Source organism: Lepidochelys olivacea (assembly GCF_965140295.1).
Source record: "Lepidochelys olivacea isolate rLepOli2 genome assembly, chromosome: 6".
NCBI classification, from domain to species: Eukaryota; Metazoa; Chordata; order Testudines; family Cheloniidae; genus Lepidochelys; species Lepidochelys olivacea.
The window spans coordinates 10,921,812-10,936,107 of NC_140416.1; the positions used below are offsets into that span (position 1 = coordinate 10,921,812).

Here is a 14,296-nt window from a genome sequence, read left to right on the forward strand (position 1 = left end):
CTTCAATGGGAGGGGGGTCTTAGGGCTGAAGGGTTCGATGGTTATGTTTCCCTTTCACCCTGAGCTTTGCACTTTTCATCCGGCCCCTCCCCACCACCAGGCAGCTCCCCAGGTGCTGCCTCTCTGCTCATCTGATTCACACCCCGCCCCCTCCCCACCACTCACTCACCCTACAAAGCCCCGCTCCCACAGCCTCTCCCCTTATGAGAAGTGGCTGCTAGACAGGGCTTCTTTCTTAGCATCTTCAGCCATGGGGCTGGCCTGTAGGTATTTTGTGGGCTTAGTGCTGCTCTGGTCCCTAAGGATAGCCCTTGGGCAGGGGGACTTCCACAGGATCAGTTTCTCTGTCTTGCAACATGAGTATGACTGTGGAGACTATGGGATGCAGCTGCTGGTCTTTCCCAGCCAGGGCCGCACCGTCCGCTTCAAAGTTGTGGGTAAGTAGCTGCCTGGCTGCTTCATAAGAAAGCTAAGAAGCCTCCTGCTCGTCTGCCCTCTTAGACATGCAGGCGGGTTTTATGGGTCTCTTGTGGAAACCTCTTACTTCTACAGTATGTAATGAGAGCTTTAGGAAGGGAACAAGAAGGTCCTACTCTAGTGCTTTTTGGTGGCCTGGCTGTTGCCCTCAAATCTTGAGTACCCTGGTCTCCTGAAGTGAGAGTCTGTGGCTTCTGTCCCCTGGAGAAAAGACTGGAGATAGCCCTAACCGTTGAATCCAGGTAGCAAAGTCTTTCCTCACAACAGCCTGCTGACCGTGACCCACAAAATAGCAGAGGGTAAAGAGGGAACCCTGCTGGAGGGAGACTGTAAAAGGACATACCAAAATGTGGCTGGGTATCCCAAGCTCTGGTGTAACTTGGCCCTTTGAGCTCCAGACACCTGGATCCTGCGCCCTCTGTGGGCGATCACCTCCCTGTTGTCATGCCCAAGCATGGGATGGGATGGCCTGGCCTGGCCTGGCTCGGCCACTCTCAGCCCTCCTTGTTAGGGTGTTTATTCCTTCACCCACTTACTTCACTGGTCCTTCTCGCATGAACAGAGAGCAACAATACCCGACGTCCAAAGATGCAAACAATTCAAAGTTTATTGGGGGGAACTTCCAGCAAGCATGATTGCAGTTTCCTTCCTTAGTGTCCTCCTTCCCAGCTCTGACACCACAGAGCCTTACACCTGTGTCCCTGTTCCCATTCCTGCCCATAGCCAGACATTATTCCAATTTCCTTACCCCCATTCCCTGTTCCCATTTCCCCCTTTAACAAAACATGATTCCAATTTCCGCACCCCTGTTCCCATCCCCTCCCACCCACGCCCACTCACTTCCTTATTGACTACAGATTATATAGTCAAACTTGAGTTCTGTTTAGCTATACCTTAACCAATCATTTTCCTGAAATGTAACTAACCAATCCTAACACATTGGTACATGATTATGTGCCCAATTATATCCCACCACCTTAATGAGTTTACACCCAGCAAAATTAATTATACAGCAGACAGAAACCATCACAGAACCAGACAGAGATTATACAGACAGACAAACAATAGGAAAGTGGGAACTATAAATGACAAAAACAATACAGAAGTGAGGATTTCACATCCCAGCTATTGATGAGTGAGTGCTTGCCAGACAGGATGCTATCAAACTAAGTTTCCTTTTACATTTTCTAGGCACTTCCCTTTCTCTGGAGGTGATAGGAATACAATCCTGTCCTGATAGTGCCTAACAGCCCAATAGCACCTTATTTCAATGTGACTAGTTTGGAACGTGAGGATGTGACCCTTCGCTTCCCAGCTTATGGCTGCCTCCGTTGCTTAGCCAAAGGCCTTAGCCTAAGAACAGGGCCTCAGACTGTCACAGTAAGAGAAGGCCCTTATACCAGCAGACAGTGATTTTGATTCTTTCTCTTATACCTCTAGAACTAGCCAAGTGATAAGAATACACCTAAATTCTGAGAGTATAGGCCTTGACAGACAGGCCTGAATATCTATATCCTAACACTCCTGGCTCTAGGTCAGACTTGGTAAATGACGGCCGTCCTGTATCTTTGGAGCTGCTTCCCACCATGCTAAACTCCACTAAACTGAAGGATGTGACAAACCACAGTCGCTGTTCCAAACATGGCTACTTGGCTAAGCTTCATCAAGGGCTTTAACTCTTCCTTACCCACGACCTGTATGACTCTCTCCACAGATGAGTTTGGGACACCCTTCGAAGTTACCAACTGCTCCATTTGTCTCCATTGGGTCACATCTGGCGAGCAAGGAGCGATGATCTTCTCAGCTGGCTACAATGGCTGTCATGTGCAGAAGAAGGTGAGGGGGGTTGGCACGCCTCACCCCAGTGTACCTGAGCAACAACAGAAGCTGGAGATGGGTCCATACCTGCAGTCACAGCAGCCTGTGCAGCTGGGGGGCGCTGCGCTTAGCGCCTACAGAGTCTGTTAGGCCACAATACTGACTGATTGGTGTCTCTTCATTGCAGGATGGGCGTAACCACCTGCAAGTCCGAGTGGAGGAACTGCTGAGCGCCACGGCCGTCGCTGCCACCTATGATGTGAACATGACCTGCCCCAAGCCCACTGAACGTGACTTAACCCCAGAGGAGCCCATGCGCTACGTGCCCCAGCCGCAGCCGGGCCTGGTGCGCCCGGTGCCCCAGCCGCAGCCGGGCCTGGTGCGCCCGGTGCCCCAGCCGCAGCCGGGCCTGGTGCGCCCGGTGCCCCAGCCGCAGCCGGGCCTGGTGCGCCCGGTGCCCCAGCCGCAGCCGGGCCTGGTGCGCCCGGTGCCCCAGCCGCAGCCGGGCCTGGTGCGCCCGGTGCCCCAGCCGCAGCCGGGCCTGGTGCGCCCGGTGCCCCAGCCGCAGCCGGGCCTGGTGCGCCCGGTGCCCCAGCCGCAGCCGGGCCTGGTGCGCCCGGTGCCCCAGCCGCAGCCGGGCCTGGTGCGCCCGGTGCCCCAGCCGCAGCCGGGCCTGGTGCGCCCGGTGCCCCAGCCGCAGCCGGGCCTGGTGCGCCCGGTGCCCCAGCCGCAGCCGGGCCTGGTGCGCCCGGTGCCCCAGCCGCAGCCGGGCCTGGTGCGCCCGGTGCCCCAGCCGCAGCCGGGCCTGGTGCGCCCGGTGCCCCAGCCGCAGCCGGGCCTGGTGCGCCCGGTGCCCCAGCCGCAGCCGGGCCTGGTGCGCCCGGTGCCCCAGCCGCAGCCGGGCCTGGTGCGCCCGGTGCCCCAGCCGCAGCCGGGCCTGGTGCGCCCGGTGCCCCAGCCGCAGCCGGGCCTGGTGCGCCCGGTGCCCCAGCCGCAGCCGGGCCTGGTGCGCCCGGTGCCCCAGCCGCAGCCGGGCCTGGTGCGCCCGGTGCCCCAGCCGCAGCCGGGCCTGGTGCGCCCGGTGCCCCAGCCGCAGCCGGGCCTGGTGCGCCCGGTGCCCCAGCCGCAGCCGGGCCTGGTGCGCCCGGTGCCCCAGCCGCAGCCGGGCCTGGTGCGCCCGGTGCCCCAGCCGCAGCCGGGCCTGGTGCGCCCGGTGCCCCAGCCGCAGCCGGGCCTGGTGCGCCCGGTGCCCCAAATATATCCTCCACCAAGCAACATAGGTGTGTGGGGGTGTCTGTGACCTCTAACTGGTTTGAGTGCATGTGGGTCCCCTCTAATGGAAGGTTTCATGCTCCACTCCTGACTCCTGTGGTGGCCTTCAGAGGAGCTGAAACTAGTCTCTTGCTTGTGGCAAGAAGGGGAAGGGGTGGCTATTTGCCTTCTGGTTTTTCAAAGTTTAGGGGGAAGGCACTTGCTTCCAAAGTCTGTGAGCTTCTTTGGCTCAAAATCCAGTCACACATGCACCAATGTGTCCTTGCCATTGGCTGCTCAGAGGGGCTTCCCCTGTTCCTCCAGTATCCCAGGGTTTGGGATCTGATGTTGTATCCCTTCGTATCTCACCCCCACATCTGTTTGCAATCTGTCTCCTTCACCCCCCATGTGTCTCTCACAGGCTCTTCACAGCTCTTAGTCCCTCCCTCTCCTAGAGTCCTGTCTAGGCCTCCCCCTAAACCAGAGTGGCATCCACTTTGCCTGTAGGTACAGCTTCAGTCTCATGAAAGAAATTCGCAGCCATGTTTATGAGGGACACTTTCCTCTGATCGGCTATGGGGAAATGGTGGCCAACCTGCTAGCTTCTGCCCCATCGTCCGTAAAGGGAGATGGTGACTTCAATAAAGGAAAAATTCATAGAGCAGGCGTCTGCTCGCTATTTCATGAGATGGCTAGAGAAACCCACCTCAGAACTGCTAAGTGATAAATTACAGTTGACCACACTGCTGGCTGTGTTGAGGGGGCTGTAGGGTGTAGGTGGGGACTCTCCTCTGACACAGCAGCAGATCAGGAGCCTGAATTTCCAAGTGACATGTTAAGCCTGCTATCAGAGAAGGGCAACATGCTACATCTGGAGGACAGGGGTGGGGATCTGAGCACAATGCTGTCTGAGGTGGTATGTGGTTTGGGGTTATGGTTGTGGGGGGCAGGGTGAGCTGGGATGGAGGACCACTGTGGGAGCTCTTGCAGCCCTTTGGGGAAGGGGAGGAGGGTTGGACTGGTGTTGAGGTCAGCCACTTGTCCAGAGGTCACTACAGATCTTAAAAAGTCTCTGGGGAAGGGTCTCTCGTGATCTCTTTAGAGGCTCTCTAGCTCTCCTTAATCCACACCCTGCTGTTCTAGGGGCGCATCTCACAGAGGAGCAGTGCCGTGTGGTGGCTGGGAAGATGCCCTGTGCGGATGCCCCAGGCCAAGCTGCTTGCTTCCAGGCTGGCTGTTGTTATGATGAGACTGACCTCACCACTCCCTGCTACTTTGGCAACACAGGTGGGAGACCTGCCCTCATGTCAGGTTATGGAGCCTTTTGTCATCTCTGTCCTGGGAAGCTTGGTGACACACCGTACGTCTCAGATGAGTTTGGTCACCACCTACTAGCATGGTGAACTAGACTTGGATGCAATGTCTTTGTAACTCTCACCCTAGGCTGCAGCTGGCATCAGTTGTGTGCAAAGGGATTCTTCCTACATCACGGTCTCTCCTCAGTTGCCCAATGCCTGGCAGATCTTGAGAGCCAACACCAAATGTGTGGTGGCAGAGGAAGACCCATCAGACGGTACAGGCTGGTGCTCCATCATCAGATCGATGGATAACTCTGCCGGCTTGTGTCTCGTTCCTGCACAACATGAGCTGCAATCATGCTGTCTCAGACAAACCCACTTACCCCCATGGGGCTTCATTTGATAGATTCCAAAGCCAGAAGGGACCATTGTGATCACTAGTCTGATTTCCTGTATAACACAAGCTATAGGATTTCCCTGAAATAATTCCTCCAGCAGATCTCTTGGCAGACATCCAGTCTTGCCTTGTCAGTGATGGAGAATCCACCATGACCCTGGACAAACCATTCCAAGAGTTAACTACCCTCGCTCTCAGATCTACACCTTATTTAAATACTTAGACTGTAATCAAGTCACCCCTTAACCTTCTCTCTGTCTAAAGAGACAGAATTTGGTCACTACAAGGCCTGTTTTCTAATATTTCTCATGGCTCTTCTCCAATCTATCATCCTGAGTGTGGCATGGAACTCTTGCCCAATTCCTCTACCAGGAACATCTATACTTAATCCTGCTCCTTTGTGTTGCAGTCACTGTTCAGTGCCTCCTGGATGGTCACTTTGTTCTGGTGGTCTCCAGGGACATGTCTGATCACCCCATCATCCTGGAGAGTGTCCGGCTAGCCTATGCCCAGGCAGGGTGTGACCCCATCAGGATGACTGAGGCTTTTGTGATCTTCCGCTTCCCCCTCATGCAGTGCGGCACCACAGTCCAGGTGAGGGGACACCCACGGGAAGCCAGGGTGAGTGCTCTGCTCAGGGGTTTGGGGGACTAACCTGCCCCATGTCTCCACTCTTCCAGGTGATCCATGACAAACTGATCTATGAGAACCAGCTGATCTCTGGCATCGACATCCGGACTGGGCCGGACGGCTCCATCACCCGGGACAGCACCTTCATGTAAGTTGGCCTGCTCTGTTGACTAGCAAGGAAGTGATGGTGAGCAGTCTTCAGCCCTTCCACAGTGGAAGCGTGAGGCCAGATCCTTTCCCCTGGCAAAGATCTGATCCATCAATTTTCCAGCAGCCTCTCCTGACCACCAAAGGACTTAGGGGATGTTCTACAGGTATGGATTCCCTGCAGTCACAGACATCCCCTTTTCTGAGTGGGGCAATGCACCTGATCCCTAATGGGGCATGGGGCAAAATCTTGCTTTGTGAAGGGAAGGACACTCTGTGCAGCTGACTGTCCAAGAGTCAGGGTTTTACGTTGTCTGATCAAATGCCAACATTGGTCAGCCTCACCTCAGTCCCTGGAAAAATCCTGCAGCAGGTTGTCAAGGAATCCATTCTGAAGCACTCGGAGGAGAGGAAGGTGATCAGGACCAGCCAAAATGGATTCACCAAGGGCAAGTCGTGCCTGACCAACCTGATTGCTTTTTATGATGAGAACTGGCTCTGCGCATGTGGGGAAAGCGGTGGACATGATATACCTTGACTCTAACAAAGTTTGTTACAGTCTCCCACAGTGTTCTTGACAGCAAGTTAAAGAAGTAGGGGCTGGATGAATGAATTAAAGGTGGCTCGAAAGCTGGCTAGATCATCAAGGTCAACGGGTAGCAATCAACAGCTCTGTCTAGTTGGCAGCTGGTATCAAGCGGCATGCCCCAGGCGTCTGTCCTGGGGTTGGTTTTGTTCATTATCATTAATGATCTGGATGATGGGATGGCTTGCTGAGGGTGTAAGTTAGTGGATAACACTAAGTTGGGGGGAGAGATCTAGAAAAATTGAAAATTGGGCTAAAAGAAATCTGAGCTTCAATAAGGACGAGTGCAGAGTCCTGCACTTAGGAGGGAAGAATCCCATTCACTGGTACAGGCTGGGGACCGACTGGCTAAGCAGCAGTTCTACAGACAAGGACCTGGGGATTACAGTGTACGAGCAGCTGGCTACGAATGAATAGTGGGCCCTTCTTGCCAAGAAAGCTACTGGTATATTGGGGTGCATTAGTAGGAGCATTGCCAGCAGATGGAGGGAAGTGACGATTCCCCTCTCACCAGCAGTGGTGAAGCCCATCTGGAGTACTGTGTCCAGTTTTGGGCCCTCACCAACAGAAAGGATGTGGAAAAATTGGGAGATTGCCCAGCAGAGGGCAACAAAAATGATTAGGGGGTTGGGGCACATAATTTATGAGGAGAGGCTGAGGGACCTGGGCTTATTTAGTCTGCAGAAGAGACAAGTGAGGGGGGATTTGATAGCAGCCTTCAACTACCTGAAGGGGTTCCAAGGAGGATGGAGCTTGGCTGTTCTCAGTGATGGCAGATGACCGAACAAGGAGCAATGGTCTCAAGCTGCAGTGGTGGAGGTCTAGGATGGCTATTGGGGACGGGACTATCCCTCTAGGAGGGTGGTGAAGCACTGGAATGGGTTACCTAGGGAAGTGGCAGAATCTCCATCCTTAGAGGTTCTGAATACCTGGCTTGACCAAGCCCTGGCTGGGATGATTTAGTTGGGGTTGGTCCCGCTTTGAGCAGCAGGTTGGACTAGCTGACCACCTGAGGGCTCTTCCAATCCTAATCTTATGATTGTAAATGCCACTTGCTGTGCGATCTCCAATGACAAGTAGGCACAGCCAGCCTGACCCGAGAAGGGCTCCATGGGGCCACCCTGAGGGACTAATAACTCCCTACAGGGTTGGTAGAAAGAAAGCTTGATGTAGGGACTGTTGCCCCCTTACTAACATTCAGTGAGGTGCACTGGTTGGCTAGCTCCCAGTACTAAAAGGGGAAGGATCTCTGGGAAATCAGGACCCTGAGAGTGACAGTCCCCAGGAACAATGGGGAGAGGCCAGTGCTCCAGGTCAGCCTGACAGGGTGGGCAGACTAATCAGAGTCAGGAGGCCAGGGAGGTCCTGTCCTCCGTGTGAGCTGGATTTGCCTGGGTCACACAGTCAGGTCATGTGTTTCCTTTAACCTTTCCCATGTTTCCTTCTTTCTAAAATAGTTGATTAGATAACTTGCATTTGCTTTACCTTGTATGTAATGGTCATGGGTCAGAAGTGCCCAGTGCAGAGAGAGTACCCCGGAGTGGGGACACCCTAGCCCCAGTCCTAGGTGACCACAGCAGGGTTGGGGGTCGAGCCCCCCCCCCCAAATCCTGGGCCTAGCCTTGTTGGGGTTATGAGGACTCTGCCAGACAGGAGAGTGGAGGGGAGCCCTGAAGGGCAGGGAGGCCACTGGATAAAGGAAGTGGGAGCGAGGACTCTGATCCTTTCGCTAGCCCACTTCACCGGGGTAGTGCAGAAGCCAGGAAAGTTCCCCACAAGAGCAGGACTATTCCCCTGCTTACATTGAGAATGCTGCCGAAAGAGATGTGAGGACAAGTAAGCAGGTGCTTCTAGCCTGTCTGAGAAGGCCCCCATGTGGCCGTGCTCAGACACTCCTGCTGAGTCCCTGAGTTGGAGGGAAGAACATCTGAGTTGCTAAAAGGGTTGATCCACTTGCATCCTTGGATGTCTCCCATCCAAGTACTGATAGGGCCTGATCCTGCTTGTCTCGAGCACTAATAAGGTCACTGCCAGACACCACGTGGCCTCAAGCTGAAGTCACAGAGCATCAGCCCCTGTCTCCTCCCTCTGCTCTCTCCTGTGCAGCCTCCATGCTCGCTGCATCTACAATGCCAGTGACTTTCTGCCAGTCCAGGTCGAGGTCTTCTTGCCCCCCACACCTGCTCCAGTCACCCAGGCAGGACCCCTCCGGCTTGAGCTGCGCATCGCCACAGGTAGGTGACCCCTCACTCCAGCACGGAGATCCCATCCCCCTGAAGGACGACAGGTGTCTCAGCTCTGCTCTCCTCCTACCCTCTCCCCCACAGACCCGAGCTACAGATCCTATCTCTCGGAGAGAGACTACCCTGTGGTGAAGGTGCTCAGGGACCCTGTCTACATGGAGGTTCGCATCCTGCACAGAACAGACCCGTCCCTGGTTCTGGTTCTGCACCAGTGCTGGGCCACCCCAAGCGCTAACCCCCTGCAGCAGCCGCAGTGGCCCATCCTGGTGGACGGGTGAGTGGCTGGGATGGAGGGGGAGCATGGCTTGGGGAGGAGGAAGGCGGTTTCCTTGGTCCACCCTTCTCTTATGTCTTGCTCCCAGGTGCCCGTTCCTGGGAGACAACTACAGAACCCAGCTTGTGCCCGTGGGCCCTGCCTCATCTGAGCTACCCTTCCCGACTCACCACCAGCGCTTCGTCCTCTCCACTTTTGCCTTTGTGGACTCCGCCTCCCAGGTGGCACTTGAGGGAGAGGTGAGAAGGGGCCCACATATAAAGCGGGTGAGGAGGGGGAAGTCGGAGTGCAGGGGCAGGAGCTCCTATTTTAGTCAGGTCCTGACCTCCTCAGTCTCTGCTGAGGCGCTGCACATGCAGAACCAAACCGATAGCTGTGGATCTACTTCCTGCCTCCTACCAGCACTGGCCAGTCACTCACTAACTCCATTCTCACTTGTGTGGATTTTAGGTGTACATTTACTGTAGCGCCTCAGCTTGCTACCCCTCCCGGCTGGAGCCCTGCAGGACCCTGTGCCCATCAGGAGCTGCTACAAGTAAGTCGGAGTGGTCTGAAATCCATGTGGGTTTCTACAAGCTCCCATCCCAAATACCAGAGGACTCATAGTGAACAGAGATCTGCCTGTCCTGCTATATCAGAGGTGGGCAAACTACCACCCACAGGACCATCCTGCCCAGCCCCTGAGTTCCCGGCCGGGGAGGCAAGCCCCCAGCCCCTCCTGTGCTGTCCCTCTCCCTCGCAGCCTCAGCACGCCTCCAGCACTCTGCTCCGGTAGGAGCTGTGAGCTCCCACTGCTCTGAGCAGCATCATAAGGGGGTTGGGATTGGAGAAGGGGCAGAGGGTGTCAGGGGGCAGTCGGGACAGGGGCTGGTTGGATTGGGCAGAGGTTCGGGGGGGCAGTCAGGGGGCATTGGATAGTCATTGGAGTCCAGCAGGGGCTGTCAGGGAGCGGGGGGTTGGATAGGGGTGTGGTCCCATTGGGCAGTTAGGGGCAGGGGTCCTGGGAGGGGGCAGTCAGGAGACAAGGAGTTGGGGGGCAGAGGGGGTTTCTGAGGTGGGCAGTCGGGGGGCAGGAATTGGGAGGGAGCCAGGCTCTTTGGGGAGGCACAGCCTTCCCTACCTGGCCCTCCATATAGTTTTACAGTGCTAATGTGGCCCTCAGGCCAAAAAGTTTGCCCAGCCCTGTGCTATACACTGACTGCAAGGCGTTCAGCCCAGCTCGTTATGTACCTCTACCATGTCCTGTAGCGCTAGCTAGGGTATGATGGGCTAAGACGAAGAGGTAAATGGCCTAATCTCCTACAACTGCCCTATGTAGGAGACAATACTAGAAATTGCCTCTGGAGAGTGGAGTGTCTGCTGCTCCTGATGAAATGGCCTTTCTTCCCAACTTCTCCCACACTTCAAATAAGCAATTCAGGAAGATCTAATACCTGGTACCACAACCTGTCAGGAGGCCTGTAAGGACTCATGGTTGAGTCCATGGTGACGCTGCATTTCATCACGATGGGCCCTCTGGTTGTGAGTGCGCTGGACAGACAGCTCCCTAACTCTCCATTCCATCTGCCAGGAGGCCGCCGGTTCCTGGATATCAACAATGGGACAGGAGAGCCCCAGGACCTGGTGAGTTCTCCTGGCCCTGTGATCTTCCAGGAGAGCCCTGAGCCGTGGAGAGAGCACGTCTATGAGAACAAGGGTGAGGTTTCTGTTAAACCCTAGTAGGACAACTGGCATCTTGCACAGTAACCTGGAATACAGCAAGTCAATGCTGTCTAGGGGGTTCTAATATAAATGTTCATGGGGGGAGGAGGGCTACATGCAGAAGTCACTCCTTGATGATCCATATGTAAGCTAATGCTGGCTGACACCATACCTGTGAGTGCTTCCTATGAGTGGGCCAATGTTGGGTTATATCCTTATCCTATGGACATTCATAGGATGTCTCAAAAACCAGCAAACTTGGGGGAAGCGGGGGGGGACACTATGGCACCTCAGTGGTGACTTGTATGCCCTGAGCCTCTGTGGCACTCAATGCACTGGGGCTAGCATTGCCTCAGCCCTCTATTGGATGGCTATCAATGGGATGGTGGTGCTGGCTCACAGTCTAAAAAGTGAGTTGACAATTCAAGTATCTTTCTGATGAAGGCTGGCCTAAGCGGTAGGGGGAGCACCACTGGGGCAGGGAAGTCTAGGTGTCATCTCCACACTTTAGACCCTACAGAAATCTGGATTGTCTTAACCTCTCCTCCTCCTCCTCCTTCAGACCCTGTCTCCAGACTAGACCTGACCCTGGTGCTTCTGGCCATGCTTTCATTGGTGGCTGTGGCTTCTCTCGTTACTGTGACACTACTCCATAGGAGAAGCAGCTGGATGACAAGGTCCCAAATCTTCCATGGCAGATGACTGTAAAATAAGGGAGAGGAGCAGAAATAAAATCTCTGGAGTGCACTAATGTCTTGTGGTAGCGTGTGTCCCTCTGGGGGAGGGAACAGCAGTTGTTGAGGCCAGGGGTCTGCTACTAGCCTTGTAGCTCTTCCCCATTCAGCAGCAGAACAGACCTCTCTGCAGGGATAGACACCAGAATAGGATGTGGCATAGAGGACAGGAAGAAGACTGCAAGCTAGCACTAGACAAGGTAAATCAAATGGCTTTCTCTCACTCCTGGGGTCCTATCTGGGGGGAGGGGAAGCCACTCAGCCGAACTAGAGACTTTTTGATTAACTTTACTGTGAATAGCTGGATTCTAACTCCCCTGGGCACGCAATAAGAACTACTGGCGCTTGCCAGTCTCACATGAAGTCCATGTGAGCCAGCTGGGGGACAAGCCTAAGTCTGGTAACTAGAAACCCTTGTGTCTTCTGTGGGGGCTCTGGCCAGCCCCTAGCTGGCAGGAGGTGGAGAAGATTTCCCTATTGTGTTAGTGACTGGGAAACCTGATGCTTCAAGACCTTAAGCATCCTCCCTGACAGCTGGGATCTGCCCCATAACTGGTATCTCCTGCTTCTTGACCCTTAAGCTATATCTCTGGGGCACTCCAAAGCATGGCTGTAGTGCGCACACACAGACCCAAGTGAGCTAGCTTTCATCAAGCTAGTTGAAATAACGGTAGTGGAAGCATGGCCTATACGAGACTAGCTGGGACTCTGGGTCGTACTCCAGTGGGTAGCCTGTGCTGCTGTTGCTCTACTGCTTGATCTGGCTAGGCCAAAGCTACCTCGGCTACATCTACGCACTCGCCTCTGTCTACACGGCAATCTACCCTTCTCCATTTGCATTAGTTTCCTTCTATCTCGCCTGGGGAAACTACAGCCCTCCAGCTCCTCTCCAAATCCCCTTCCAACAGCTAAAATCCTCTCTCCCACTGCTCCTACCACATCAACACCCTCCACCTACTGTAGAACCCACAGGGACTGTCACACTAACTTGGTGTAACTGTTCTAATGCCTCTAGGGTAGCCTACTGTGGGACCGGATCCTGCAGACACTTAATGTGCATGTGGTAATGACTTCATGGGGACTTCACGCATGCATGGAGTTAAGCACGTGCTGAGGGCTGGCCAAGCAACACAAACGGTTCATTAAATGTCAATGTTCATCCTGCAGTAGGCAAAACCAATGCCTCAAAACCCTTCATGGAAATGCATGGGCACTTGCCTGAGATCTAGGAGACATGGGTTTGAGTCCCTGCTCTGCCTGACTGGGTGCACCTGTGTACTCCTGCATCCCAAAATGGAGTGTTGCAAGGTCAGAGTCTTGGACTGTAAGAAGATGGCAGCAGGGATCATGCTTTTTGTTACTTTCTGCAAAAAGCATTGTGTGATGGCTTGGCACAATAATGAATGGAAGCCTGGTGGTTTATAGGCACAAGGCAATGAATTTGCCATTTGCTAAAATTTCAAAGTAGCATAAAGATCGTGCTGTAGTTGTAAAGGCCTTTGCTTCTGTGCTTAAATCATGTACTTGAGGACTAACCATGAGAAGAGAATTATTGCTGAAAGCTGGGCACTATCTCCTAGAAGCAACAGAGAAGGCGAAAGACTTGGGTTTATTGCTTGATCACAGGATGACTCTGAGATTTCACTCTGATGCAGCTGGGAACAAGGCTCACCCAGTCATGGGATACTCGGGTGAGGTATTTCCAGTAGAGACCGGGAAGTGCTAGTACCATTATACAAGGCACTGGTGAGACCTCATCTGGAATACTGTGTGCGGTTCTGGTCTCCCATGTGTAAGATGAATTCAAACTGGACCAGATATGGAGAAGGGCTACTAGGATGTCCAGAGAAATGGATAACCCTGTTAGGATATAGATATTCAGGCCTGTCTGCAAAGGCCTGTACTTTAAGAATTTAGGTGTATTCTTATCACTAAGCTAGTTAGAGTGATTTTGATGCTCTCTTTTATACCTCTGTCTGCCAGTGTAAGGTCCTTCTCTTACTGTGACAATCTGAGGCCCTGTTCTTAGGCCAAGGCCTCTGGCAAAGCAGCCATAAGCTGGGAAGCAACCAGTCACATCCTCACATTCCAAACTAGTCACCTTGAAATAAGGTGCTATTGGGCCTAGCAAATGTAAAAGGAAACTTAGTTTGATAGCATCCTGCCTGGCAAGAACTATTGTTTGTCTGTATAATCTCTGTCTGGTTCTGTGATTGTTTCTGTCTGCTGTATAATTAATTTTGCTGGGGGTCAACTACTTAAGGTGGTGGGATATAATTGGTTGGCTAATCATGTACCAATATGTTAGGATTGGGTAGTTAAATTTAAGTAAAATGATTGGTTAAGGTATAGCTAAGCAGAACTCAAGTTTGACTATATAGTCTGCAGTCAGGCGGGGGGAATGGGAGTAAGGAAATTGGAATCATGTTTGGCTAAGGGCAGGAACGGGACACAGGTGTAAGGCTCTGTGGTGTCAGAGCTGGGAAGGAGGATACTAAGGAAGGGAACTGGAATCATGCTTACTGGAAGTTCCCCCCAATAAACATCCAATTGTTTGCACCTTTGGACTTTGGGTATTGTTGCTCGCTGTTCATGCGAGAAGGACCAGGGAAGTAAGTGGGTGAAGGAATAAGCCCCCTAACAAACCTCACTTAGGAGAGGAGACTGAAATACTTTCATTTAGCCTAACCAAAAGAAGGCTGAGGAGAGAGAGAGAGATGACTGCTCTCTCTAACTGCAT

General features: G+C 53.6%; 1 pseudogene across 1 annotated transcript; it reads left to right on the forward strand.

Moving 5' to 3' along the window:
- The first annotated feature begins 204 nt into the window (after positions 1 to 204).
- Positions 205 to 11,559, forward strand: LOC311521855 (zona pellucida sperm-binding protein 1-like; annotated as a pseudogene). The gene is made up of 12 exons: positions 205 to 437; positions 2,192 to 2,313; positions 2,483 to 3,103; positions 4,690 to 4,833; positions 5,651 to 5,835; positions 5,922 to 6,019; positions 8,711 to 8,838; positions 8,932 to 9,121; positions 9,210 to 9,360; positions 9,572 to 9,656; positions 10,692 to 10,817; positions 11,385 to 11,559. The product of its transcript is annotated as a zona pellucida sperm-binding protein 1-like (transcript).
- The last annotated feature ends 2,737 nt before the right edge of the window (positions 11,560 to 14,296 follow it).